We start from the raw sequence: 26488 nt of genomic DNA on the forward strand, positions 1-26488 counted from the left end.
CATGTACTCTGATGGCCAACCCAGGGCTCTTGGGGTGGCTGGAGTCAAGGCTATTCAGGGCCCCACGCCCCTCAGCAGTATTTCTGACCCTCTCAATGCCTTACTTCTCCAGGCTTGCCTAGGGGGTGATTTTTTTCGGGACAGGCCCACTGGAGTGGCTGGAAGTTTCATCTGACATCGTGGTTGTCCACAGGAACTCAAGTAGCCTGAATGGGCATCTCCTGGGTGTCAGGCTGGTGTCCAGGGAACCCCTGCCTTCCCAAAGGTTGAGACCAATGGACGGGTAAAGGCTTGACCCTGCAATATGCCCAAGGAGCAAGTGCTAGAAAACAGGGATACAGAGTCAGCCATTCCCACTAGTTTCTGGATTTCCTGGGTCTAACGCCTGACCACCAGCCAGCCTCCTTCCCAACTCTGTTACATGCATTCATTTATGCATTTGTTCATTCATTCTCCACATATTTTAATTGAGTTCCTACTATGTGCTGGGGGGTACAGCAGTGAGCTAGACAAATGAACTCTCTGCTCTCATGGAGCTAATAGTCTGGTGAAAAAGACAACATATATATATATACATATATATACACACATATATACATATGATATATATATATATCACATATATATATAATATGTGAAAAAAAAATGCCCAAGATAATTTCATGTGGTGATGGATGGTGAAGAAAATGAATAGGTGTTGAGTTAGCAAGTGCCTTGGGGGTTTCTTAGATAGAGGGTCAGTGAGGGACTTTCTAAGAAGGTGACATTGAGCTGGGACCTGAAGATAGAAGATTGTGGTCTCGGGCAGAGAATAGCAAGTGTAAAGGTCCTGAGGCAGGAAGGACTGCTGAGTACTTAGGAAGGAATGGTTGAACAGCTGGAAGGAGGACAGTGGAGACATAGCCTAAGGGCAGAATTTGGCTCCATTGGGCCAGAGCCCCCTGAATGTATATGACATCCCCCACCCAGTTTCAATCTGGTCTGGGCCATTTACTATATGTTGCCCAATGTCCTTGGGTGACTTCCCTAACTCAGTCTCGGCCTCCTCACCTGTAAAATGGGTATATTAAAAGGCTAATTGACATGTTTGGGAACAACAGCTCTTAGCTATTATTACTACAAACCTGCAATCCAGGGGGGTTGGGGGCTCCCCAGAGAGGCTGTTTGGAGGCAGAGTATTCTGCAGTTTCTCAAAGCTGCTGTTCCTATTAGTTGCAGGTGGATCCCTGGAGTTTCCACATAGAGCCCAGCAGCTAACAGGGTGCAGTGCTGTAAACAGAGTAGCAATCGGGGTCCAGTCTGTGGGGGGCCGGGCCCAGCTAAGACCCCTCCAGCTCTTCCCTTCAGAGCCAGGATTCAGAGCACCCATGTGCAATCACCATCTGAGGGAGACTGGCAAGTTAAATTCTTAATCTCCCTGGGCCTCAGTTTCCCCATCTGTAATGTAGGGTCAATACCAGGACCACCCTCTGAGGGTTTCTGAGGGCAGCTCAGGAGATCCTGAGAGCATACTCTAAGCGATGTTCAGTGTGCTTGTATTGCTCCCTGTAGCCCACGAGGATGGGATTAGTAACCCCAATTTACAGCTGAGGAAACAGGAGTGGGTAGGAAATGTCAAATCCTATTGAGAAAAAATGCCTCCCCTTCTCCTGGCCTCAGTGTTCCCATCTGTATCATGGACAGTCCAGAGGACATTGACATTTGAGTCGCTACCTGGCTCTCTGTGAGGGGTTTCCAGGTGACGCCTGGGACTTTACAAAGCTGACAGCCCTCCTGCCTGCCTGACCCCCTCCTACACCTAAGGGGAACCCTTGGGAGTCAGAAGCTGGAAGAAGGAAGCCCTGAAGACACCCCAAATGTTTCTCCTACAGTGCGAAGTCCCAGAGCTGAATCTCATTGAGATGCAAATCCCTGGGAGTGTTCTCAGCTGACTCTGGGGGTGACTGGGGAGGGCTGCCTGGTGGGCTGGGCTAGCTGAGGAGTGCTCCCTCCTTCCCGCCCTCCCTTTCCTCCCCCAGGCCCCTCTGATGGGGCAGGCCTTCCTTCTGCAAGTCTGGCCTTTTGCACGTGGATTCCCACGGTCTGGCTGGGCAGCACTGGAGCTGGTGGGGCCAGAAAGGGGAGTGGTAATTGATCTATGACCCTCTCCTGTTCCAAATTGCAAACTGCTCCCCCTCCACATACACTTCCCTTTTTCGGATTTTGTCAGCCCCGATGCTCCCTGCCCCCTCCTCCTGAACCCACACAAAAAAAAGCCTGATGGGGCAGAGAGGGACTGGTTGCTACAGGGGAGGCAGGCAACCCCAGCCGCCTGGCAGGAGGTGGAGGCAGGATGCTGGGGCCCCTGGAAACCGCATGGCGGCCTCCCCACCGCAACCATTCCCCGCTCTCCCTGGGGGTTCTCAGATGTTGGCAGATGGCAGAACTGAATCTGCTGAGATGTCACTCCAAAAAAGGAAAGTTGAACTGAAGAAAAAAAAAATTCAAACTCTCCAACATCTTAGGGAAAAGCAGAGGAGGAGGGGGAGGAAGGCTCCAGGTCTGGGACCCCCAGGGCCCTCTGCTGTTTACAGAGGTCTCCCAAGGGTTGAGAGGGTGAACTTGGCAGGGGAGGGGGTAAATGAGGACATTGGGTTGTCAGGGCAGCCAGTAGAGCCCGGTTCCTGTTGGAGCTGTGTCGGTGAGTGCACGAGTGCACGGTGGGTATGCACATGTGTGCTTGTGACTGCATGCTCACGCAGCCCAGGACTGTGTGACTCCCAAAGGGCACGTGTGTGTGTCTGTGTGTGCGGACCACAGGTTCACGCCTTTTCTGTGCATTTGTTTCCCTGAATGTCCCCAAGTGGGTGTTAACTCAACAACACATTATCGAGTCTCTACTATGATAGGGCAGTGAACAAAATAGGGAGAAATCTCTGCCCTCATGAAACTGACATTCTGGTGTGTTACCCTCTTGTGGGGGTGAGCGAACTCCTGCGTGCGTCCCAGAGTTCATCTGAGTGTAGTCTTATAATGGAGCCTGTGTCCCAGGGTCCACTCAGGTCTGCGGCGGGTGTGAGTTTAGCGGTGTGTGCACCTGGACTAGCTCTCCTGTCAGATGAGGCCCGGTGGGTTCACGTCAGCTGGTGGGAGTTTTGCACCCTACTGTCTGCTACAGCCCCCTGAGTGAGCTCCACCGCGTTGTCCCTGCGCATCTGTGTGTTTTCCTAAAAGGCCCTGTGTGTGGCCCTCCCGTGCGCTCCTTCCCCATCCGCTGTCCACTCCGGAGTTACAATTTAATAGCTGAAACGCGATTCCAGGGAAGTATCCGGCTGGGAAGGAGGAGAGGGGGCGCGGCCCGCGGGAGGAGGTGGAGGGGGAATGATTCCGAGGCGCTTTCCCCCTCCTTCCTCCTCCGGGAGCCGCCAAAAAGAAACTCGGCGTCGCGCCCAAGTGGGCGTATGTGTGTGTGGCAGCGTGTGCGCGCACGAGTGGGTGCTTGCAGGGCCAGAAGAGGCTGTGCGGGCCCTTTAAGGAGCCCGAGGGGGCCGGGCCGGGGAGCGTCGTTGCGGGCGGGGAGCCGGGAGCTGGGAGGCCGAGCCACCGCCCCCCGGGCTCCCGCCCCGCCCCCTCCTCCCCCTCCCGCCACCGCCGCCGCCGCCGCCGCCGCCGCCGCCGCCACCGCCGCCGCTGCCGCCGCCGCCGCCGCCGGGGATCGCGGAGCCGCGGGCAGGCCGGGCCGCCCCAGAGCCCGGCGTCCGCCTGCGCTCCGCCCGAGCCGTGTGCCCGCGCCCTGCGCCCGGCGATGCGCGCCAAGTTGCGGGCCGGGGACCCGGGGCCGGCCCCCTAGGAGGCGGCGGCGGGAGGATCGCGTCCCGGCCAGAGGCCGGGCCTGCTGCGCGCCCCCAGCCCGAGCGGCACCGCCACTTGCCTGAGCGCCTGGGCGGCCGGAGCGTGCCCCAAGCCCGGGCGCCGCAGCCGCCACCTCCGAGAGGTGAGTTGGGGCCGAGGGTCCCCGCGGAGGGCGGGGGGAGGCGCGGGGCGCGCTTCCGGGGGATCAGTAGAAGATCGGGCGGCGCACGCGGCGGAGTTGGCCCGGCTCCTGCACTCCCGAGTTGGCGCTCTCAGGGGGTGGCCTGCTGGGGAGCCAGGCGCCCCATCGACACTGCGGCCCGCGTGCTTCGGGGCGCCGGGGAACTTAGGGGAACTCCAGCTCCCCAGCGAGGGGGCGGGAAGGAGGGAAGTGGCGTGGAGGCGGGAGGGGGGCGCCTTGGAAACGCGCAGGGCGGTCTTGCTCAGTGTGCCCCAGCCCTGGGGGCATGGCCGCCATGTACCCCCTGTCCCCCCAGCAGCCCCAGACTTGGGGGGGCGACACTGCGCCTTATTTTCCAGCGGGCAGCGGGGGTTGGGGGAGCCCTTGGAGATGGCACCCCCCCCCCAGCTCCCCGGCCTGGCTGCTGTGGAGAGGAGCGTGGGGGGTTCCCGCCAGCGGGTGGTGGGGAGGAGCTGGCTACAGCCCCTAGTGGGCAAGGGGCCAGAGGGCGCTGGGCGGGGTCCCCCGGGAGAGGCGCCCCGTGTTCCCCCCTCCCCCGCGGGCCGGTGTTCCTGGTGTCTGGGCCTGCCTCCTAAGGCTGGTGACGCCTCATTGGGCCGCCTACTGGTCCCTCCCCCGGGCTGTGCGGATACTTGGGATGCCACTAGTTTGGGAAGTTGGAATTCATAGCTGATTCCACTTGGGCTAGACCGGGAAGCCCCAGGCCCTAGTGTTGGGGAGAGCGTGACCAGAGACCTGCGGGGCGTGGGGACACCCGTGGGGACACTTGCAGGAAAAAGCCCGTAGGGAGGGAGAGCAAGGCAGGCGGGAGAGGGAGACACGCTGTACCTGGGAGCTGCTGTCGCCGGGGCCCAATTAGCGTGGGGCGCCCGGCTTTATTTTTACATTGTAGATTAAGTTTTTGGGAAGCGAATGTCCTCCCGCCGCCTGTCGCGCGCTCCGGCTCTCCGAGGCTCTGGTGCAGGCAGCGGGGGCGGATCTGTTCTGTCGGCTCAGCCTCCTCCCTTCCTCCCTCTCCTCCTCCCCCCCTGTTGGTGAGAACTGGTTTTATTATGATTTTTTTTTCCTTTTTGCAGATTTGGAGGAAGGATGTGTGAGGGAGGGAAGGAGGAAAAGAGCGGGGAGAAGGGAGAGGATCCCTGTGGGGTGGGTGGGGGAGTTCTGGGCACCTTGGGCTGTGTTATCGGTGGCCTTGACTTTGCCCTTTTAAAATCAGATCTGGGTCCCTGCGGCTGCTTTGATATGAGGGACTCTCAGGGCCGGGCGCGTGCGGGGAGGGCATTTCGGGGCACTGCTGTATACGTCGTGGGGGCCCTTTATCTATTTATTGTTTTGGTGAGGAGGGGGAAGAGCCATCTGAGAAAGGGAGAGATGCGAGATGGGTTAGCCCCGGCGTTCCGGGCCTGTCCTGCTCTGCAACGCAACTTGGGTTCGAATGTTACTTTTACCCTTTTGGTAGCAGTGTGACCGTGTGACCCCGGACAAATTACTTAACCTGTCTGTGCCTCAGGTTTCTCATCTGCAAAGTGAGGGTAAAAATGGTACCGAGTTCATAGGGTTGTGAGAGCTGAAAGTCATAATACATAGACGTAATTGAATGTGTTTCTATGACTACTGTTGTTATTATTACTGGGTTCTAAAACTTGGCCTTTAATCCAACCACCTGGAAACATTGTGAAAAGGGGCAGCCTCACGTTTGCCTGGCGGGAGAGGAAGGGGGTGGTGGGGGGATGTGGTGAAGGGAGGGGCCGCCTTTCCACCCCCCTCTGCTTTTTCCCGTGAGGATGGAGAAGGCCAGGTGCCCTCAGCCCATTGAACGGATGCAAAGGCTGAGTCGGGCTGTGCGGAGCGCGCTGGGTCCGGAGCCGGCGGGGAGCGGTGGTGGATCGGCGGAGGCGGCGGCGGCTGCGGCGGGGGCATCCCGGGCCCTGTCTGGCTTCCCCGTGCCGCCTGCCATGTCCCTGTTTGGAAATTTACCGCCGCCGCCTGGTGCCCGGGGAGTCTGTGGTGCCGGTGCCCAGACGTGGGGGTGGGAGTCGAGCGGTCCCCAGCCCTGGCTTCTTCCCACTGAGCTATTTACGCTCGCTCGGGGATCAATACTATTGATAAATCCATGTAAATGGTAATGTGGCTGTCAGGCCCAGTGAGGGATGGAGACCCCTCGTGGGGCTGCGCGCATCCCCCTCCTCCTCTTGGCGAGGGTTTGGCTACGTGGGAAGGATTTATTTGGCATAATCCGTTCTTTTCCCCCAATTAATAATACTCATGCCACCTCCTAAACATTTCCCAGAGCTCCGCAAATGCGAATTTAGCTGCATGAAAGCTCGGAGCTGGGGAGGGCTCGATTGTTCTCTGGGTTTGGGGGCGGGGGTGGCAACGCTGGCACCCACTGGCTGGTGTTGAAGGCGGCCCCAAGAGGCCTGGCCCCCACGTCTTGCCATTCAGGATGGAGGTGCAGGCTGCCTGGTTTGGTTCCCCCCGACTGAGAGGGGGCGCGTCCCTTGTCTGTGTTCCCACCCCCCACCTGAGGCCTGTGGGTGGAGAAGTTGGGGCTTCACTCTGAGATGGGGGTTGGGGGGTGGCACCTACGCATCACCCAGCCATAGGGTCTCCGCTGTCTCCTCTGTGAGAAGAGATATCGTCAGGCAGGGTAGCCGGGCTCTCTCCCCTGCTTCCCCACAGAGCTCCGAACCGAAAATCCCCCACATCAAATGCTGCCTCTGACAATAGAGGGTTGAGAGCTTTTATTTGTGTGTGTTTTTTTCCCTTCTCTGTTTCCTTTTCATGTCTCAAACGCCAAACAGCAGCCACCCCAGGTGACACCTCTGGGACTCAGCTCCCTGCAAGGGGAGCAGCTTGCAGGAGCTGGTAATTCCTGCCCATGGTGCCCAGAGGGAGTGACTGGGAGGGGTTCGAGCCTGGGCTACCACCTGGGGAGGGCCAGGCTGCTCAGGGCCAGGCCAAAGGTGTCACTTTAGAAGGCCTGTGTCCCCTAGGTGGGTATATGAGGTCCCCAAGGAACTGATGCTTAGGAAAGATCAGTTGGCTGTCCTTTTGAGGAAGCTTGGAGTCAGGGAATGGGCTTTATAACCTGTCATGTGAACTCTTAGTCTTGGTGCCGGAAAATACTGCATATAATGCAGTAATAACAGCCAGCACTTAGAAAGCGCCTACTGTGTGCCAGACATTGCACTCAGTACCAATCCACTTGTTTACTCTTCATAACCACTCTATGAGTCGGTGTGGTTATTATCCCATTTTATAGGTGGTGAAATTGAGGTACAGAGAGGTTAAGTGACTTGCCCAAGGTCACAAATCTAGGGTGTGAGACTAAGTATTAAGACCTAGGATTAGTCACTCTTGTGTTGGTGCAGCAAGAATTTACTGCAGACCTGCTTTGCAGAGCTGCCATAGAGGATAGAATAAAGAAATTGTGTTTCTTACTTGAGCCGCACCTACAGATCTTTGCCCCAGGGGGTGGGAGACTGAGAACTTATCTCTCCAGAGTTTGGGAAGGGGGATGGTGCCAGTGGCAGGCCTGGCATTTCTTTGAAGTCTCACTTTATCTTAAATATTCATGCAAATTTGGCATTCGCCTTGGCGACAGGGCTGTGTTTATTTTGAAATGAAAACATCATTTTGAATTATTTAGCATGGTGTATAGGGGCTCCAGAAAGCTGCCTCAGATGAGCTCGGCCTGCCAGTGCGTAGCCCTGGAGTACCTGTAGTTGGAGACTTGCTTGAGTCCAGAGAGATCCTGGGGCAGACAGCAGCTTTATTCCCAGTTTACAGATGAGGGCACAGGTCAGAGGGGTGAGAGTAGCTTAAGGTCGCACAGTGGTGGGACTTGTCATTATGATGATCGAAGTCATCATCATCATTATTACTATCTCTATTTTAGAGTATGATGAGGCATCTGAGCCCGAGCGCTTCTATATCACCCACCCACGTGGGCTCCAGCTAGCCTTGAGGAAGAATCTTAGGTCTGTAAAGATTCACCCTAAACAAATGGTAGAGGATGGTCTGGGTTCGTTTTATCTGTGATTCCCAAGAGGGCAGCCGATTTAGCGTTGCAAGTTCCGGCCAGTTCAAGTTCCAGCTTAGCCATTTACAAGCAGTGTGCCCAGGCTGGTCCCGGCTCCTCTCAGAGTTTGGGTGCCCTCATCTGTAAAATGGGCACATTGCCTACCCGTGGGTAGTGGAGAGGATTAAGGGGGCAGAAGGCATGAATGTTAAGTATGATGCTCAGCTCTGCAGCTTCAAGCTGTTTGACTTTGGGCAAGTAACTTTTCTGAGCCTCAGTTTGCTCATGTCTAAGATGGGGATGATGATGAGGATGATGACGGTACTTCTGACTTGGTTGCTGTGAGGATTAAGTGAGCCCATGTATGTCACAGGAGCTGCTGTTATCATTTCGGCTCATGTCATTGGAGAGCGAAGACTTCCCTGTAGAATTAGTTGTGTGAATTCAGGTCCTCATTGATGGGCTGGTCGGACACCACCCATTCCTCTCTCTTAAGGGCTGCTGGGAAGGATCCTCTAATGGTCCCATCTCTTTACCTGAGCCCCCAGGCTTGGGCTTGTTGCCCTCCAGAGACAGCAGGCTCCTCTCCTGTTGGTGATTTGCAGATGTGCTCAGCTCCCTCTCTCTGCCCTTGAAAGCTGAGGTTTTTCATTCTGCCTTTAATCACCCAGTATCTGTCGGGCACTTGGGGCCACTTGGAGTGCTTGGAGGTCATAGGCAGCCTGGAGAGTGGGGGAGGGCTGGGATGAGGACAGGGAGGCCTCCTGGGGGAGGGCTGAGCTTTCCCTCCACTTGTGAAAAAGGGACCATGGGGGTTCTAGAAAGGGCTTCTTTGAAATCAGACCTGGGTTTGAATCGTGCTTTCATTAATAAATTTAGCAAAGTCTCTGACCTTCTAGCCTCAGTTTCCTTATCCTTAAAAGGGAGGGAAAGAAAATAATGCCTACCTTAGAGGGTAGTCGGGGGCAGTGCCAGCCAATATAATTTCTGTGATTGTGGAAAATGTTCTACAGCTGCCCTGTCCTACCTGTCCAATGCCATAGCCATTAGGTGCCTGTAGTTTTAGCAATTTTGAAATTGCCACTGAGCAACTGAACTGGTAATTTTATTTCATTTAAATTAATTTAAATTTAAATAGCCACCTGTGGCCGTGGCTAATGGCTACCTAGTCAGACTGACAAAGGGTTGGACAATTAAATAAGGTTTTGTGTTTGGGAGCAGGGACTGGGCTCTTAGTATTTAACTTTTTCCCTTTTTGTGTGTGTTTTCTCTGCATGGTGCCATCTTGGGGGTCCTCCCCTTTCAGGGGTCTTGTTTCCCAAACCTAATCCAGGGCTGTCCCCAGGGCTGGCCCAGTCTCCTCCACCGTCTGCCTACCTCCCCTCACCCACACTCCTAATCTCATCACCCCCCCCCCCCCACTTCCTTTTCCACCAGCCTGGGGCAGTGCCATCTAGTAGAACTTTCTACAGTGGTGAGAATGCTTTAGATCTGTCAGTACTGTAGCCGTAAGCCACGTGTGGCATTGAGTTCTTGAAGTGAGGCTATAGTGTGACCAAGGCACAGAATTTTAGTTTTTACTTAACTGTAAGAGATTTGAATAGCCACTTGTGGCTAGCAGCCACTGTCCCTATTGGGCAGTGTGGCAATAGTGACTAACCTTTTCTGTTGACTTAGGTCCAAGAGGCCAATTTTCAGACCATTGGTTCTCATTCTTCTTGGCCCTGCCAGGCCACTGCCCCTGAGACCAGGAAGCTCTTTGGCCAGTATCCCCACTTACTTCGTTAGCTGTCATTTCCTGGGCACAGGAGGCAGCTCCAGGTCTGTGCGAAGCGTGGGCAACTCTCACTTCCGGGGGCTGAGCTTAGGTGGAAAACCTTGGTGTGTAGGCTGCAGACCCAGGAGGACTCCTGGGTTAGTAGAGATGACCTCCCAGCCTCTCAGCCTCCCTCATTTATGTTGCTCGTGCAGATACCTAGGGAAGATCTGCTTCCCATAAGTGGGATCCTACTTATTCTTTTATGATATGAATTAATACATCACAGACATCTTTCCATATAGATACAGCTCGATTCATGTTTTGGGGATAATGTTGCTTTTTATATTACATTTGAAAAATATGGAAAAAAAAGTAATGCATTCAAAAGCCTGCTAATTGCTTTGGGCTTTATTTTTAATGAAAGAAAATGCATGGATCTGTGAAAAAAAAAATTAAAACAGTGCACAGAAGTTAGAGGAGGTCTCCTGTGGTTCCTGCCCTCCTGGTTTCTGTCCCTTGAGGCAGTCACAGCTTAAAGCATCTCAAATTTCCCCTCAGAGATACTCCGGGCATATGTTGGCCTTAGATGGACTTGTGTGTGTGTCTTCCCTTGAAAAACAAACACAAATGGTATCATGCCATACATTTACATCTTATATTTGCCATCATATTCACATCTTAAATTCTAATATGTCTTGGAGCTTATTCTGGAACACAGAGAGCAGGGATCAGCAAACTATAGCCCTTGGGCCAAATCTGGCCCACCTCCTGTTTTTATACAGCACATGAGCTAAGAATGGTGTCTACGTTTTTTGATGGTTGGAAGAAATCAAAAGGAGAATAATATTTTATGACATGTGAAATTATACGAAATGCAAATTTCAGTGTCCCTAAATAAAGTTTTATTGGAACGCAGCCATGCTCATTCATTTACATGCTGTCTGTGGCTGCTTCTGTGCTACAACTTTTGCGAAGTTGAGTAGTTGTGACAGAGGCTGGAAGGCCTGCAGAACCTAAAATATTTACCCTCTGGCCCTTTACAGAAAATGGTTGCTGATCCCTAATGTAGAGCTACCTCATTCTTTTTAACCTCAGCATAGCTCTCCAGGATTTTCACTGTTGAGGAAACTGGGGCCCAGAGAGGGCTATGAGTTTGAAGGTCATACATGGGGGGCCCTCAAACCCCTCCTTCTTGCCTGGGTCATTGTTCTTGCTGAGTTAGGTTGATGCTCATGGTTATGATTTGCTGTTGTTGAATGCAATAGGAAGGGGGTGCTGGTTAAGGCAGCTGGCAGTTGGGTTGACATTTGGCACAATTTTTGTTGCCTCTCAAATGATGCCTGAGACTATAATACCTTTTTTAGAGTGCTAAATAGTTGCTGTAGCACCTTCTGGACGGTACTACATAGTTTTCACAATTTTCAGGGTCACTTATAATCCATCCTGTTTCCAACTTTGCTTTGGCTGCTAAGAAGCTCAGAGCCAAATTTGCAGCCTGCCTTCAGCAATCACTGCTCCATGTTGTGGTTTTACTTACTACATCTGATTTCGGATTCCTTTGTCCCTGATTTTTTTCCCCTTTGCTCTGACTTTGCTCTCTGATTTTATCTTGTCATATGCATTCTTCAGACTTATCTCAGCTCTTGAGGGGTGGTGGTATAGAGCAGGGCAGGAGCAAAGAAAAGGAAAACACTTTGTGAGATGTTTTCATGCTTGTTCCCCTGAGTGTGGGGTCGTTGGTGGGTGTTCTTCTGATGGACATTCTGTAGAGGAAACCAAGGCCCCAAGGAATGTCTTAACCAAGGTCACACCCTAGATGAGAACTGGCAGGGTCTTTGGATGCCCATCTTGGGTCTGACTTGGGAAGATGACAGTGAGTAACTTGGACAGTGAAAGGTGTCCCAGTCGGGGCTCTTGAGAACCACTTGGCCTGAGGGAATGCCCTGGAGGGACCTTGGAATTGTTTTGGAATCAGTGCTGCAAAGGGACCCCTGCGGCATCTCAGTCCAACCTGGACTCACTGCTGATGCTTTCAGGTGTCTCTGCTTCCTCCTGATGACCTTGGGATATTTCTTTGAGTTTGGAAAGGAAGTGGTGGAAGAAGTCAGCCACTGACACAGGCTGTTGGAATTGGAATCTGACAAGACCTGGTGACTGGCTGCCACTGGAGTGTGTGTGCACCTGGGCATGGGTGGCACCTGGGGGTCCATTTCTCCTGGGGGCCAGGTAGCTGAGGCTTTCTGCCTCTCTTCTCCTGGGATTGGCTTGGTGTTCCATGGCCTGTGTTTATGTTTTAATGCTTATAACTGGCGGGAACCATGATGTGAGCTACAGGGCCTTGGATAAGTAACAGAGCTTCTATGCATTCCTCAGTTTACCGGCAGTGAAATGGGCTGATGAACGACATGTGGCCTCAGGTTGTGCTGAAGCAAAGGGAGCTAAAGGGGCAATTGAGGCACGACCATTCCTGCCAGCCTCTAGCCCCTCTCCCTCCTGTCCAGGGCTCATAGACCATGGACCTGACTCGGGGCCACGTGGGTGGACCCAGTGACCTCGTTGCATGGCTCAGGGATGTTCCAAAGGGACTTCAGTTCCAATTTGTCTAAAACTAGACCCATGATTCCCCCCTCACCCCAGTCTCCCATCCTGGGCTTCTTCCATGAGTGGGGGGCACGGGCCAGACACCTGGGGCTCGTCTGGCCGCCCTCTCCATTGCTTGGCGCCTGCAATAGCCTCCTCCCTGGGGTCCTGGCGTCCTCTCTGCTCCACCGTCCCTTCTCCACCGGCAGTCGGTGGAGCCACAGCAGGTGGAGTGACATGGCCTTACTCAGAGCCTGCAGGGCTTCACACCACTTCTTGAGGGAAATCCAGAATCCTTTACCGCCATGGAGACCTGTGTATCCAGTGACTGGCACCCTCTGACGTCCCCTTGGCCCACTCCCCACAGTACTTTGGCCCTGCTTGTTGGGCTAATGAGGCCAGCCTGCTGGGCGAGGTAGGGAGCTGGGGACATGGGACCTGCTGCCCCGGCCTCTGCTGGGCTTCTCCCCAGGCCCGGGACCATCACTGCCATCATGGGGGCCTGAAGTGGTGTTGTTCTCTGGAGACTGGCAAGAGTCAGGGGCCCTCTCCCGGGTCCTGGGGGCTTGGGCCAGGTCCCCAGGGTGGGGTTTTGGGGGAAATTCTATGCAGTAGTCGCTCCTAGGTGACTCAGGGTCAGTTGAACCGGAGAGAATGTAAGTGGGAGGGGGTGGGAGAAACCCACTTCTACCTGCCGCATGCACCCTCCACCACCGTCTTCCACCCTCCTAAACATTTGTCAACCAGTTTCATTTTCTCCACCTCTGTTACTTGTATCCCAGTCTAGGCCACCATACTGTGTTTTTTTTTTTTTTTTTTTAAAAGATGACCGGTAAGGGGATCTTAACCCTTGACTTGGTGTTGTGAGCACCACGCTCAGCCAGTGAGCGAACCGGCCATCCGTATATGGGATCCGAACCCGAGGCCTTGGTGTTCTCAGCACCGTACTCTCCCGAGTGAGCCACGGGCCGGCCCGCACCATACTGTGTTGAATAGAGCTTCCCCTCCACCTCTCCCAATTTACATCCTCCCCAGATCCTCGAAATGTGACTGTATTTGGAAATAGGGTCTTTGCAGGTATAATTAGTTGAGATGAGGTCATACTGGAATAGGGTGGGCCCTGTATCCAACGTGACTGATGTCGTAGAAGAGGAGAGATGCACAGGCATAAAGACACAGAGAAGATGGTGAAGTGACGCTGGAGGCAGAGAACACAGTGATGTGTCTACGAGCCAAGGAATGCCAAGAACTGCCAGCAACCACTGGACTCTCAGAGAGAGGCCTGGAACAGCAACCCCAGAAGGAACTGACCCTGCCGACACACCTGGATTTCAGATTTCAGGCCTCCCGAAGAAGTGTTTGAGAACAAACTCTCACACCCCCCTGTGCGTGGTGCTTTGTTAGAGCAGTTTTGGGAAATGGACACAGCTCCCGTCAGGGCTAACCCGCCACCCTAGAGATCTGTCCCGCCACCCAGAGGGATGCCTTTGAAACCCAAATCAGGTTCCATTCTGCTGCTGCTCAGAGCCTCCCCATCTCAGTGGCCTAAGAGCCAGGTCCTTACCTTGGTCCGTGAGGCTCCACACAGTCTGCCCCTGCTGTCCCCGGTGCCCCCACTCCCTCTCCTTCTGCTCCCCTCACTCACTCTGTTCCAGCTGCACCGGCCTCCCTGCTGTTTCTTCTGAAATGTACCAGACAGTGTCCCACCCCAGGGCCTTTGCACTTGCTGTGCTGGGAGCACTCTTCTCCCTCGTGACTCTGACTTGACTCATTTCTTTGCAACCTTTGCTCAGATGTCACCTTATCTGATATATCTTACTTAAAATTCACCCTCCCCTCCCTTGATCTCTTTCCTTCCCTTCTTTAGTTATTTCTTCAGTAGGGTCAGGTCACTGCTGGTTGTTTTCAGTTTGCCGGGTGGATGTTCCTTTGACTTGTTTTGGAGGAAGGTTGGGACATCACAGGTGGGCAACCCAGGTGCCACTGAGGGATTTTAAAGGTGCGTTCCCCTGATGCTGTCATGGCCTGAGATGGCTCCTTCTTGGGCCCATGCTTCTCTGCTCCAGGGAGCGAGCTCTGTGGGGCACAAACCAGCTTCCCCTGGTCAGCTTTCCTGGAGGATTCCTGGGCTGTTTGGTGAGAGAGGAGACCCCAGTTAACTCCAGGAAACGCAGGGCCCGGGGGACCCCTTCTACCTTTCTTGAGCATAGTTCTTCTGTCACTCTGTGCCTCAGTTTCTGCACCTGTAAAATGGGGGTAACTGCATTCCCTGCCTTGTAAGAGAGTGGGTGCTGTGATGATGATGCAGGTGTGCACACACACGTCATGGGTGTCATCATAGCGGCCTGTGCCCAGGGGTTTGGGTGGGGTGCCTGTGTGCCTGCTGCTTGCAGGGGCTCTCTGGCTCTGTCGTGTGGTAGCTCATTTAAGGTTCAGAATAACCCAGTGTGTCCAAAACTGTTAGTTTCTCTGTTTATAGATGGGAAAACCAAGGCACAGAATGGCGATTTCATTGGTTCAGGACACGCAGTTCATAGTCTCCCTCCATGGTGGGCAGCTTTCATGGGCAGGGCCTCGGCTGTCTTTGCATCCCTTTTCCTGGACTCTGGGCCCTCAGGCATGGCCAGGGACAGTCCTGGGCCTACCTTGTGACCAGCCCTGGGCATCACATCTCTGTCCTGACCCATCTCGTACCCCTTGGGGTCCAGGTTGTGGGCTCCCAGGCTGCAGCTGGCTCTGCTGTGCAGGAAGCTGACCCCATCTGTCTTGGCTTCTCCCTTTTTGGCTATAAATAGCAGCTGCAGTGGCGGGCAGAAAGCTGCATCTCCTGGCACTTGGGCTCCAGCTGCTGCCCCCTTGCTGCAGTGTCTCCAGGAACTGTGCTGCTCCCGGTGGGAACACAGAGGCAGAAGCGAGTGTGCACCCAGGGGTTGCTTTGCAGGTTTGCTGTGTGACCTTCAGGATCTTGCTGCCCTCTCTGTGCTGGCTGTGCTGTAAAGAGTGCCTCTGGGTGTTTGGATGGCAGCGAGGGAGGTGCAGAGGGTGCAGTGAACAATTTGACATTGAGAAGAGACACATGGTTTTTGCCTTGGAGAGAGAGGAGTTGTGTTGTAGGGAGGCATTCAGGGAGACTGGGGAGGGAGCTTCCCAGAGGAGATGGGCCCTGTCTGAATGCCAAGGTGGGGTGTGGGTTGACCCAGAACATGAAGAGGCATAGCAGGGCTTTGAAGCAAGCATTTCATTGTGCCCTTGGTCATCTTTAAGTGCTGCGATGGTTAACATTGCTGATGGCATTATGTTGTTATGGAGCAGAGCTTGCCTTGTTCCTATCTGGACTGCCCTGGAGGCCCTGCTCCTGCATGGGGGTTCATGAGAGCTGGTCATTGGGGAGGTGCTGACCCACGCCAAGGACGTCTGAGCAGCTTAGGGTGGCCCCCGATTCCCCAGACCCCGCTAGCCACCTCCCCCACTCCCCATTCTGACAAATGCCAGCTGTGTAGCAAGGGCTAGTGCAGCTTGGACTTCTGGACATATTTCCAAACATGAGTGTCCTGCTGCAGCTCAGTTGTACCTTGCAAAGCCTTCTGTGGCTGGGATTCCTGGTGACTCCTTTAGGCTTCACAGAACTTCTGGGCTTGGTTGGTGCCAGCGTCATTCTTGGCCTAGATTCCATGGACATGGGGAAGTATAGGTTTCAACAGGGTGATTTCCTGTGTCTCCTTATGGATCTTGCTGGAGTGTGATGAACAATAGGGTGAATTGTGACTGGTCAGAAAAAAAACCTTGCTCAAGATTACTGATGGATGAGTTATTTGTTGTTAACCTAGAGAGGGAGATCTCTAGTGATAGGCTGTGGGGCTCCGCCTGATGCACACTTTTGTGAAAGGCTAGACTCTGTAGCACTGGAGATGTGTATTCACCATGCAGGTGACAGAACTGGGCGTGCCGCCTCAATCTGCGTAGGAATGGAGAGACTGAGTCATATGGACCCCGAAAACCACCTGTTGGAAATCAAGGTTTGTGGGGTGGGGCCTTGGGAGTTCCATCGAAGCCTAGAGATTATTGTTTTTGAAGCCTGTGGTAAGCAGAATAATGGTCTCCCACAAAGATGTCCTAATCCCCAGAAGCTGTGAATATATTATGTTACATGGTAAAGCGGAATTAAGGTTACAGGTGGAATTAAGGATGCTAATCAGCTGACCTTGAGATGGGAGATTATCTTGGATTATCTGGGTGGGCTCAATGTCATCATGAGGGTTCTTATAAGGAGGCAGGAGGTCAGAGTCAGAGAGAGATTTGAAGATCCTACACCACTGGCTTTGAGGACGGAGGAAGGGGCCATGAGCCAAGGAGTACAGGTGCCTCTAGAATCTGGAAAAGGGTTAGATTCTCCCCTAGAGCCTCCAGAAGGAACGTAGTCCTACCAACACCTTGATTTTAGCCGTTAGATCTGTTTCTGAAATACGGACCTCAAAACTGTAAGATAATAAATGTGTGCTGTTTTAAGCCACTATGTTTGTGGTGGTTTGTTACAGCAACAAGAAGAGCTTCATACAGAGTCTGTGTTTTCCTCATGAACTGGCACCTGGAGCAGGACCAGGGGGTGACGTGGCTGTTTAGATGGTGGCTCTGTCCCTGCTGCTGATCAGTTGACTGCTCAGTTTCTTGGTCTTTGACCTGGGGCTTGTGGCTGAAGGACACGGAGCACAGAGAGGGACCTGCAAACTGTAAAGGGCTGTGCTGGTGAAAAAACGAAATGCAAAGGAAATGCTCAGAAGCAGAGAGAGGACCATTTGAAAGCTTCGGAGTGGGGAAAAGGGTGACGTGAGGTTGAGATGTTTGTGCTTTCTTTTTCTTTTTATTCCTTCAGATCCAGTGAGGGTACTTAGTCCCAATGGATGACCAGAAAAGAAAATGTATCCCCAGCATGTCCCATGACAAGCCACGGTTGATTCTCCAAGGCAGGGTCTCCCGTGACACGGCCCTGTTCCCAAGGGGCAGGTGTTCCAGATTCTCAGAATAGACGGGCCATGCCACACGCTGCTTCCTTCCAGCTTTATTGAAAAGAGGAAGAAAATGGCCCACACCTCCTGCACCGAAGGCCTCTGGGCCTGCGTCCAGAAACCTGAAGCCTGCAATTAAGTGAAACTAGATCCTTAGATGGGGAGAGCTTCTCCTGCCTGCCCGAGGAGGCTCCAGAGACCAGGCCTCTGGCACTGCAGCTCCTCGGCTGACTGTGTGGGGTCTGGGGGGCAAAGGGGCCGCTGCCGAGGGGGGGGGGACAGGGAGAGGAGAGGGTGGTATTGTGCATCAGCTTGGCCCAGGAAGTCCGGCTCGGGGCTGCTGCGAGTCCCCTCTCTGGAGGCCACCAACTCTCAACTGGACGTGGGCTTTTCTAATCCACGTTTTTAATGCTTCCGCAGGCCTCTGTGGATTCCTGCACAGCTTGGGGCCCTGTGTTGCTGTGGGCTGGCAAAATTCACTTGGACATGGCCTTCTATGTGTAGTTTGCTATTAGCGTGAGCCATATGAATTTGCCAGTTTTGTAGGTCAAAAGTGGTCGAATCTCAACAGCATTTTATATAATTCAACTTAGTAATTTCCTCTCCATGGTTAGGCAGACCCGAGATCGCAGACCCTGGTGATTCCTAGTAGGGATCTGATGGCCAGGGTTCCCCTCCTCCCACTGCCTCTTGCCAGCCTGTGTCCTTGGGCTTGTTATGACATCCTTCTGTGCCTTAGTTTCCCTATATGCAGACCAGGGACTAAAATAGTACCTGCCTTCTAGGATTGTTTTGAGAATTAGGGTAATACAGCATCTAGAATCGTGTCATTAGCTATAATTATTATTATCTTTATTATCATGGTTTTGTGACATGTGTTGCTACAGTTAGATCCAGTTGGCTAATTTTAACTTCTGTGTAGTATTTTGTCATGAGGCACATGACACGTGATTGTTGTAGTCTCTGGAGATGGCTGCTTGGGTTGATTCCAGTGTTTGCTATAGGAAGAGGCAGCCATGGGCCTTTTTTGAGCACCTCTGGGTGCCCATGTGCTGTTGCAAATTGAATTGCCTGCTTGCGGCTTTTCCAGATGACACCAGCAGGTGCTCCGGGGGGGCTGCACTGGGTCAGCCATCTCGGCATCAAGGTGTGGGTCCCCCCTGCTGAGTCCTCACCCGTGGGAGCTGCTCCAGGGCCGGGCTGGGCATGTGGTTTGGCAGCTGCCTTACAAAAAAGACTTATTTGGTTTTTAGAAGCAGAACAAATGTGTTCTGTGTGAGTTGGAAAATGAAGAAACAAGAAGCCTGCACGTAAAAAAAAAAATACAACCACATTCCCACCCCCCAGAGAGAGACTGTGGGCATCTGGGTGTATGCTGCTTTGGATGCAAAGGAGCAGATCTGACCTCGGTCCCCTATCCCCCAGAAGTGACCATGGGGGAGGGCTTGTGAGCCCCCACTCAGGACTTGGTAGATCGCAGTCCTCAAGTATGGGACAGGTATTTGGCGGCTCTCGGGTGGGGCTTTGAGTCAGGGAGACCCAGGTTCGAGTTCCTTCTCTGCCTTCCACTAGCTGTGAGATTTGGGGCAGGAAACCTTGCCTCTCTGCTCCCTGTGACCTTGTCTCCTTCCCTGAACACAGTAGGTGCCTAACTGATGCTCGAGTGAATGCAGTACAGCAGGGTTTCTCAGCTGGGCACTGTTCATGTTTTGGGGGAGCGGGTCGTTCTCTGTTATGGGGGACTGTCCTGTGCAATGTAGGATGTTTAGCAGCATCTCTTGCTTCTACCCGCTGGATGCCTGTAACACCTCCACACCCTTTGTGGCAACCAGAAATGTCTCCACACGTTCATTGCCCAGTGTCCTGGGGGCACAGTCACTCCCTACAGACCCTTAAGATACATGACAGGATCTTAGGGTTCTCAGGAGGGCAGAGAGTCCTGGCTGTGTGGATGCGGGTCTCTACCTACCAGGAGCTCAGTTGCCCTTCTCTGCAGGCCTGGAGGAGCCAGCTCAGCTGAGATCCCTAAGGGGATTAAGTGGGTTTATTTGATCCTGAATGAGAACTTGAGCAGGCAGCTTATCTCCTCAGAGATAAAAGCTGGGCAGGCGATGAGCCACCTGGCCCAAGCAGGGAGAGCGGGATTTTACCCTCCACCTGCTTGCCCAGTCGAGCCCTGGGCTGGGGGCTTTTGCCTCTCCCACTTCCAGCCCCTTCTGCTGTGTGCCGAGGCTAGAGGGGTTGGATGAGTTGTGTATGCTTTTCATGCATGTCTAATAGTGACAGGCACATACTGTGTTAATTCATTTGATCCTCTCAACAGTCTTGTGAGCCAGCACGATCGTCACTTTCCCCATGTGACTAGGAGGCAGCTGAGGTTCAGAGAAGTTACCCAACTTGCCCAGGGTCACACAGCCTCCTGACAACCCCTGAAATATTTACAGCATGTACTTGGAAAATTCTCTTTGGCACTGAAATTCCTCCTCAATATGATCTTGACTTTACACAGAATTAACAACAAAAATCAGTTTAATGCCCCAACTGTTGCATAAAGGGAAATGACAGGAAGGAGATGCTGAATGAGTAGTGGAGATTCGGGGGAAGTGATCAGAGTGTTTAACTGCTGGAAGTATAGGAAGGTGATGTTTTTTAAAAAGCCAGGGTTTGGATTGGTTCTGGCAGTTTTTTTTAATTGCCAGGTCATTTGGAAATTGTGTGGGGAGGATTGATTTTTAGGGCATGAGACAGTCCCACTGGCTAAGTGCCAGTCATGGGATAGCCAAAAACATCTCTGCACGTTTCTGAGATGTTCGGGGGTGGCGACCCCTGCCTGAACAACACATGAAAAATAACAGTAGCAATAACAATGGTAATATACTATTATTGTGGGGTGGGACTCTCTGCAGTAAAAACAGCAATAATACTAATAGTATGCTCAGGGGGATGGGACCACTGCCATTGAGACCCTGTTTTCGTATCAATAAGAATGACAAAAAGAACAAGAGTAGCAGACCGGGCACCACGATGGACCCCCTACCCTGTTGCCACCTTCTGGCTTGGACATGTGCAGTAGCCTCTTCCCAGCGGGGCATCCACGTTTATCCCTGCTGTCTGTCTCCACGTTGCAGCCAGACGGTTCCTATCAGAAGGACAGTGAGACTGGCCAGCCTCTGGTCCCACATTCTCCCTTCTTTCGCATGCTCTGAGGATAAGTCCAGAGGCTACTGCGGTCTGTGAGGGCCGAATCTCCTTGCTTGGGCTCAGCCACCTCAGTGCCTTCCCACCTTTGGGCCTTTGCACTTGCTGTTCCCCCACCTGGAAGGCTTTCCTCTAGAGAGTGGCATGGCTTCTCCTCGCTGCAGCTCAGGTCTCAGCCCAGTTGGCACCATCAAGAGGTCCAGTGTGATGTGAGGGGAGTTAGAACAGAAGAGAGGCCCAGCAGGAGGGGACTTGCCCAGCTCAGGGCTCCTGTGGTGGCCTCCCTCCCACCAGCTGGCTCCTCCCACTGGCCAGATTCCACATCATCACAGTCGTTATGGTCATTTTGTAATTTTACAATGTTTAGATTATATCTCACGTCCACGTGTATGCTCATTTACATATACTTTGTCATGTTGTGTTTCTGTACTTGTTTTTCTCATTTTGAAAACATGATTTGTATGTCCATGCAATGGAATATTATTTAGCCATGGAAAGGAATAAAGTACTGATACATGCTACCCTGTGGGTAAATCCAGAAAACATGATGCTGAATGAAAGAAGCCAGATACAAAAAGCCACATGGTACATCACTGCACTTATATGAAATGTCCAGAATAGGCAAATCCAGGGAGCCAGAAAGCAGATGTGTGGTTGACAGAGGTGGGAAGGAGGGGACATGGAGAGAAACTGCTTAGTGTTGATGGAGTTTCCTTTTGGGATGGTGGGAATATTTTGGAACTAGATAATGTTGATGGTTACACAGCATTGTAAGTGTACCAAATGCCACCGAATCGCTCACTTTATAGTGGTTAATTTTATGTTATGTGAATTTCATCTCAATTAAAAAATCAGAATGTGAAAAACATACAGTAGCTGCCCCTTCACCTCAGGAGATACGTTCCAAGACCGCCAGTGGACGCTTGAAACCATGGATAGTACTGAACTGTGTAGACTAAGTTTTTTCCCATCCATACATAACTGTGATAAAGATTAATTTATGAATTAGGCACAGTAAGAGAATAGCAACAATAACTAATAATAAAGTAGAAGGATGACAGTAATACACGAGCATCACTCCTTGTGTGCTTTGGGGCCATTATGAAGTAAAATGAGGGTGACTTGGACACAAGCACTGTGACACCACAACAGTCTATCTGATAACTGAGATGACCGCTAAGTGGACTAATGGGCGTGCAGGGCAGGCAGTGTGGACCGCGTGGAGATGCTGGACAGAGGGCTCATTCCCCGTGGCCTGCTTGTGGGCTGAGCCCAGAAAAAGCCTGTGCCTGGGATGGGGCCCTCCTGCCAGTCCCCCTAACTTCCTTTTCCGTACACCCCTGAGGTGCTGCCCCGGGGCAGGTGAATTTGTGTGTGTCCTGCATGATCTGGGACATCTCAGTCTGTGTGCATGGAGTGTTGGTCACCTACTGGGCTGGGAGAGGGTCCCCAGAGAGGCTGCTTCACGCCTCTGTCCCCCACCCCCACCCCAGCCACAGAAGCAGGAACTTCCCAGCATGGGGCCCTGCAGTGAATCAGCGCGGCTCACTCTGGGGGCTGTTTTCAGTTTCTGCTGGGTTTCTCGCTCTGACTCAGTGCCCTCTCTCCAGCCCCGGTGACCTTGGTCTCTGAACACCTGCTGAGTGGAGCTGAGCTCACATGGGACCTCAGAAAGAGTTGGGTTTGAGGGTACCTTTCTCTGGCTTCCTCTGGCCTCGCTTTTCCCGTCTGTGTGGTGGGGGCAGTGAGGGGCTGCACGTGTTGTGGGGTTAGTGTGGAGGGATTCACACACCAGGGGCTGAAAGCTGGTGGGGACTCACGGGGGAGCCCGTGCTCCATATACCTCCACATTTGAGGCTCTCGCAGAGCCCCTGTCTGTGGAGGATCTGGGTGGGGGGCTGCTTTGTGTCTGGGTGCTTCTGTTTTCCATTACAACCAGGCCCCAGCCTTGTGGGTGACTGGAGGTGGGGGACGGGGGCGGGCTCATTTATCCTCTCATCAGGGCCTCCAAGGCTTGGGCCCCCTCTCCCTGGCCCTGATTCTGGGTGTCCAAAGTGCTGGGGGCGTTGACTGGCTTCCAAGTTGGGTTAGGGCCCTGGGGAGGGGTCGATGAACCCTGACAGTGAGCTTCATCTGAGCACTGCTGTTCCGGGCCATTAGTTTCTCTGCACGTTAGCCCTTGGCATCATCCCATTTTACAGATGGGGATGCTGAGATTCAGAGGAGCAAGGCCACCAGGCTTTGAAAAGGGGCAGCTCTGGGGTTTGAGCCGGAATTGGGTGATCTTAGCCTTCCTGTTACTATCTCCATTTTATAGCAAGGGAAACAGCCTCAAGGAAGTTAGGTAACACCCAAAGTATCGCCCGACTAGAACCTGGGGCAGCTGGGATTTGATCTGGTCTCAGGATAGACCCAGGCTGGCCGGGGACTCTGTGTACATTTGCCCCTTTCTGGGCCTCCCTGTCCCTGTCTGTGCAGAGGGTGCAGCTGAAGGATGGCACAGGTCCCTCCTGGAAGACAGGTTATGATGCCCGGATTGTGTCCTTGACGTGCAGTGAGTTAGTGGCTGGTGGGGTGGAGGATACCATGGGAGGGTCGAATGGGAGCACGCAGAGGGGGCCTTGTGAGGTGGGGAGGTGGGGAGGGAATTCTGGGGGAAGCATGCAAGTGTCCCAGCCACCTCCCCCCACCATGACCAAGTCAGCGCAAGCCACCCCTCCTGCCCTGGACTCACTGGACTCACTGGAATGTCCCCTGGGTCCCAGTGACAAATCTCTTTCACCATCTCTTGACCCAGGCAATTAATTGCTTATGGCAATCGATGGTCTCCTGCCCTCCCAGGCTGCCCCCCCCCCCCCCCCCCCGCCCACCTGCAGCCTCTAATAGCCCAGACCATGCTTCTGGGCAGGGAGCCTGGGACTGGAGGCTGGGAAGGATCTGTGGGGCCTTTTCTCTGTGGCTGCAGATATGGGAGCTCCTGGCTAGGCAGCCTCCTCCAGGGAAATCCCCATAGTTCACATTTTGGGGCGCTTGCTCTGTGCAACTGTAGGACTAAACCTGAATGAATCTTTACAACAAGCCTATGAGTAGGTGCTATTTTGTTCCCCTTTTACAAATGGGGCCACTGAAGACATCAAGAGGCTTCCAGAAGCATCTACCCCATTGAGCAGACGCTGGCGCACCATTCCCACACTCTTCTCTCCCACCCGGGAGAACCTGGGGTTCCCAAGGCAGGGGGTCTGACAGAGGCAGCATGGTGTAGTTATAGCAGGTGTTGGGTGCGAATTTTGACTGTGGGAACTCTGGGTGAGCTTTCTCGCCTCACTGCCCCCATCTGTAAAAGGGGAGGATGTATTGTGCTTGCAAGAGTTAATGAGTTCATAAGCATAAAGGGCACAGCATTGTGCCAGACACAGCGAGGCCCTCAGGAGGCCCCCTGGGGACTGCTGAGGTGGAGGATGGCTGTTTCCCTGGCTTCTTCATGTGGCTGTCATGGGCCTGTGCAGGCCTCCTGGCCTGGTTTGCTCTCCCTGCACTGTCTTGGCCTGTGTTGGCCGGGAGCCAGGCCCGCGCTGCCCCCCCTTCCCTGCAGAAAGTGGTCAATATCCTGGCTCCTTCCTGGCCTCTAATTGCTCCAGTTGGCTGCTGTCTCCACAGATGGCCCCACGCCCTGCAGCGAGGAGATGGGTTGGGAAGTTTCCGAGGAGCATGTTCTGGGCCAAACTGGGGTGTAGGGGGTGGCGAATGGGGCAGCTAAAGGCAGATGGTTGGACGCCTGTTCCATTCTCCCTGCCTCTCGCTGGCTGTGTGATCTCAGGCAGATGGGTGAGCCTCTTTGGGCCTCAGTTTCCCCATCTATGAAATGGGGTCAGGATAGTGCCCACCTCACAGGGCTGTGGAGATAGCAGTGGCCTGGAATGAAGTGAGCATGTGGGACGGGCTGTTACTGCTGTCGTGATGATCATTGCTGTCGTTTCTGCTGTGTAGACTCCTCCCTGTCACTGTGCCTGCTGTCAGCGAGGCCACTCCTGTTGGGATCCTGGATAAATGGACATGGGGGCTGGGGTGTGCTCATGGGCAGGGGCAAGGCTGTCCCTCAGTTCTCGCCCTGACTGTGTACCCCACATTGGGTGGGCCACAGCCCCACCTCCCCTTCTCATCCTACCCCAGGCCCTGTCCACTCACATCTATGCTTCCGGCTCCATTGGCCTTGATCTGGCGGCCCCTGCCCGGCTGGGGACGGGGGGATGGTAGGCGAGGCTCCCACACCGCTTCACCCACCCTCAGGCAGGCGGTCACTGGCAGCTTCAGCCCAGTGGGACTGGAGACCTTGGTGAGCTCTCTGTGATTGTCTCCCTGCAGCTTCAAGGAGAGCCGGCCAAGGGGCAGGCTGCCTCACCTGTCACTGGAGAAGGAGAATGAAATATCCCGGTGCCTTCTAAATGGACAGGCTGTAGAGCCTGCCTCCCGTCTGCTTTGGCTGTCTGGCTGGTCACTGCCACAGTGATGAGAACAGTTGACACCAGCCCCAGGAGACAGGGAAGTTCCCTATTCACGTGGTATGGACAGATGTGCCACGTGGGCCCAGGCCCACCCTGGGAGGGTGGTGGGCCCTCAAGCCCCTGCCTGCCCCAGCTCTGGGCATCTGGGTCATGCTGTGTCTGAAGCCCTCAAACTCCAGCCTGCAGGGACAGCTTGTGGGGGTCACGCCTGCCCCTTGAGGGCCACTGTCAGATCTGCAGGGGACCCTGGGGTCCAGTTTAGGGCTTCTGTAGAGCATGTCCTGTGCCTCACTCATCTTGGCCTCTCGCAGTTCCCACTGCTGGATGTGGCGGCCAGGCGGGGGCTCATGTGGGTGCTCCCTCCCTTTTCTCAAAGTGGCAGACATAGCAGCCCCTGGGCCCTGAGTGATTTTACAGAATTTGGACTGTGCCCTGGAGGGTGTTGAGACAGGAAGGTGGAGCTGCGGGTGAAGGAGCATGTCTTCTCTGAGGGCCAGCTTAAGTGCTGGGGCAACCACTGAGGATCTGGGGTGGGGACTCTGCTCAGGGACTTGCCCCCAATGCCCAGCGCACAAGTGGCCTTGATTGGGATCCAGCCTGCCTTTGTCGCCTGCCTTGTCTGTGATCCATGGGCAGTGTGGGCTCCATCAGCACCCGTCTCCTTCTCACACCTGAAAAATTTGCCTCCTCTGGGCCCTGCTGAGGGTGTGGCTGGAGTGGCCGGAGTGGCTGCTGGCCAGGAGGAGGTCAAGCTGAAAGGGAGGATGTCTGCTGAGCCCTGGCTTGTGTGGTCACAGGCAGGTGGGTTTTACCTCCTGCCCTGGGGGCATGGGAGCCCTCCAGGGTTGGGGTTTTCCCTTGGGTGGCAGCAGCAGGCCTAGTGGGAAAGGCACTGAGGTGCTGGAGTCCAGCCACCAAGCGTGGTCCCAACATGGAGACCGGAGCCCTGGGTTCTGATCTTTCATGCAGGAAGAGGCTGAGGCTGGGCTTGCGGAGAAGTCCACACTTCCGTGGAGCCCTCAGGGATTGGCCTGGTGTCCTTGCTGTTTCCTACTCAGTTGTATGTCAGTTCAGAATGCGCCACTCCCTGCCTGGGCTTCAGCCTAGAAATAAAACCCAGGTGCCCCCACAACCCTCCATGCTCTCCACTCTCCAGCTCTCCTCCAGCTTCCAGTTTCTCAAACCCTGCAGCCAGTTCCCACCCCCCAGCCTTTGCACTTGCCGTGCCTTCTGCCTGGAGAGCTCTTCCCCTTCTCTCTTCATGGCCAGCTGTTCTCTGACCTTCAGCGCCTGGCTCCAGTGTCACCGCTTGGGGGAGACCCTCCCCGGCCTCCCTGCCCCCTCTTCATTCAGAACAGGGTCACTCTGGTTTGTGTCTGTCACTGCAAT

General features: G+C 53.9%; 1 protein-coding gene across 14 annotated transcripts in view; it reads left to right on the forward strand.

The window, feature by feature from the left end:
* Positions 1-3695: 3695 nt before the first annotated feature.
* Positions 3696-26488, forward strand: part of NCOR2 (nuclear receptor corepressor 2) — a 216809-nt gene continuing 194016 nt past the window's right edge. For 8 of the 14 annotated variants that reach the window (XM_063086073.1, XM_063086076.1, XM_063086067.1 and 5 more), the window contains exon 1: positions 3698-3973. The gene's annotated coding sequence lies outside the window, so the exon portion shown is untranslated. Of the gene's footprint in view, positions 3974-26488 lie in introns of all 14 variants that reach the window. The other 6 variants (XM_063086064.1, XM_063086066.1, XM_063086065.1 and 3 more) reach the window with 3 other exon arrangements.

The sequence above is a fragment of the Cynocephalus volans genome, chromosome 2, assembly GCF_027409185.1.
Source record: "Cynocephalus volans isolate mCynVol1 chromosome 2, mCynVol1.pri, whole genome shotgun sequence".
NCBI lineage: Eukaryota > Metazoa > Chordata > Mammalia > Dermoptera > Cynocephalidae > Cynocephalus > Cynocephalus volans.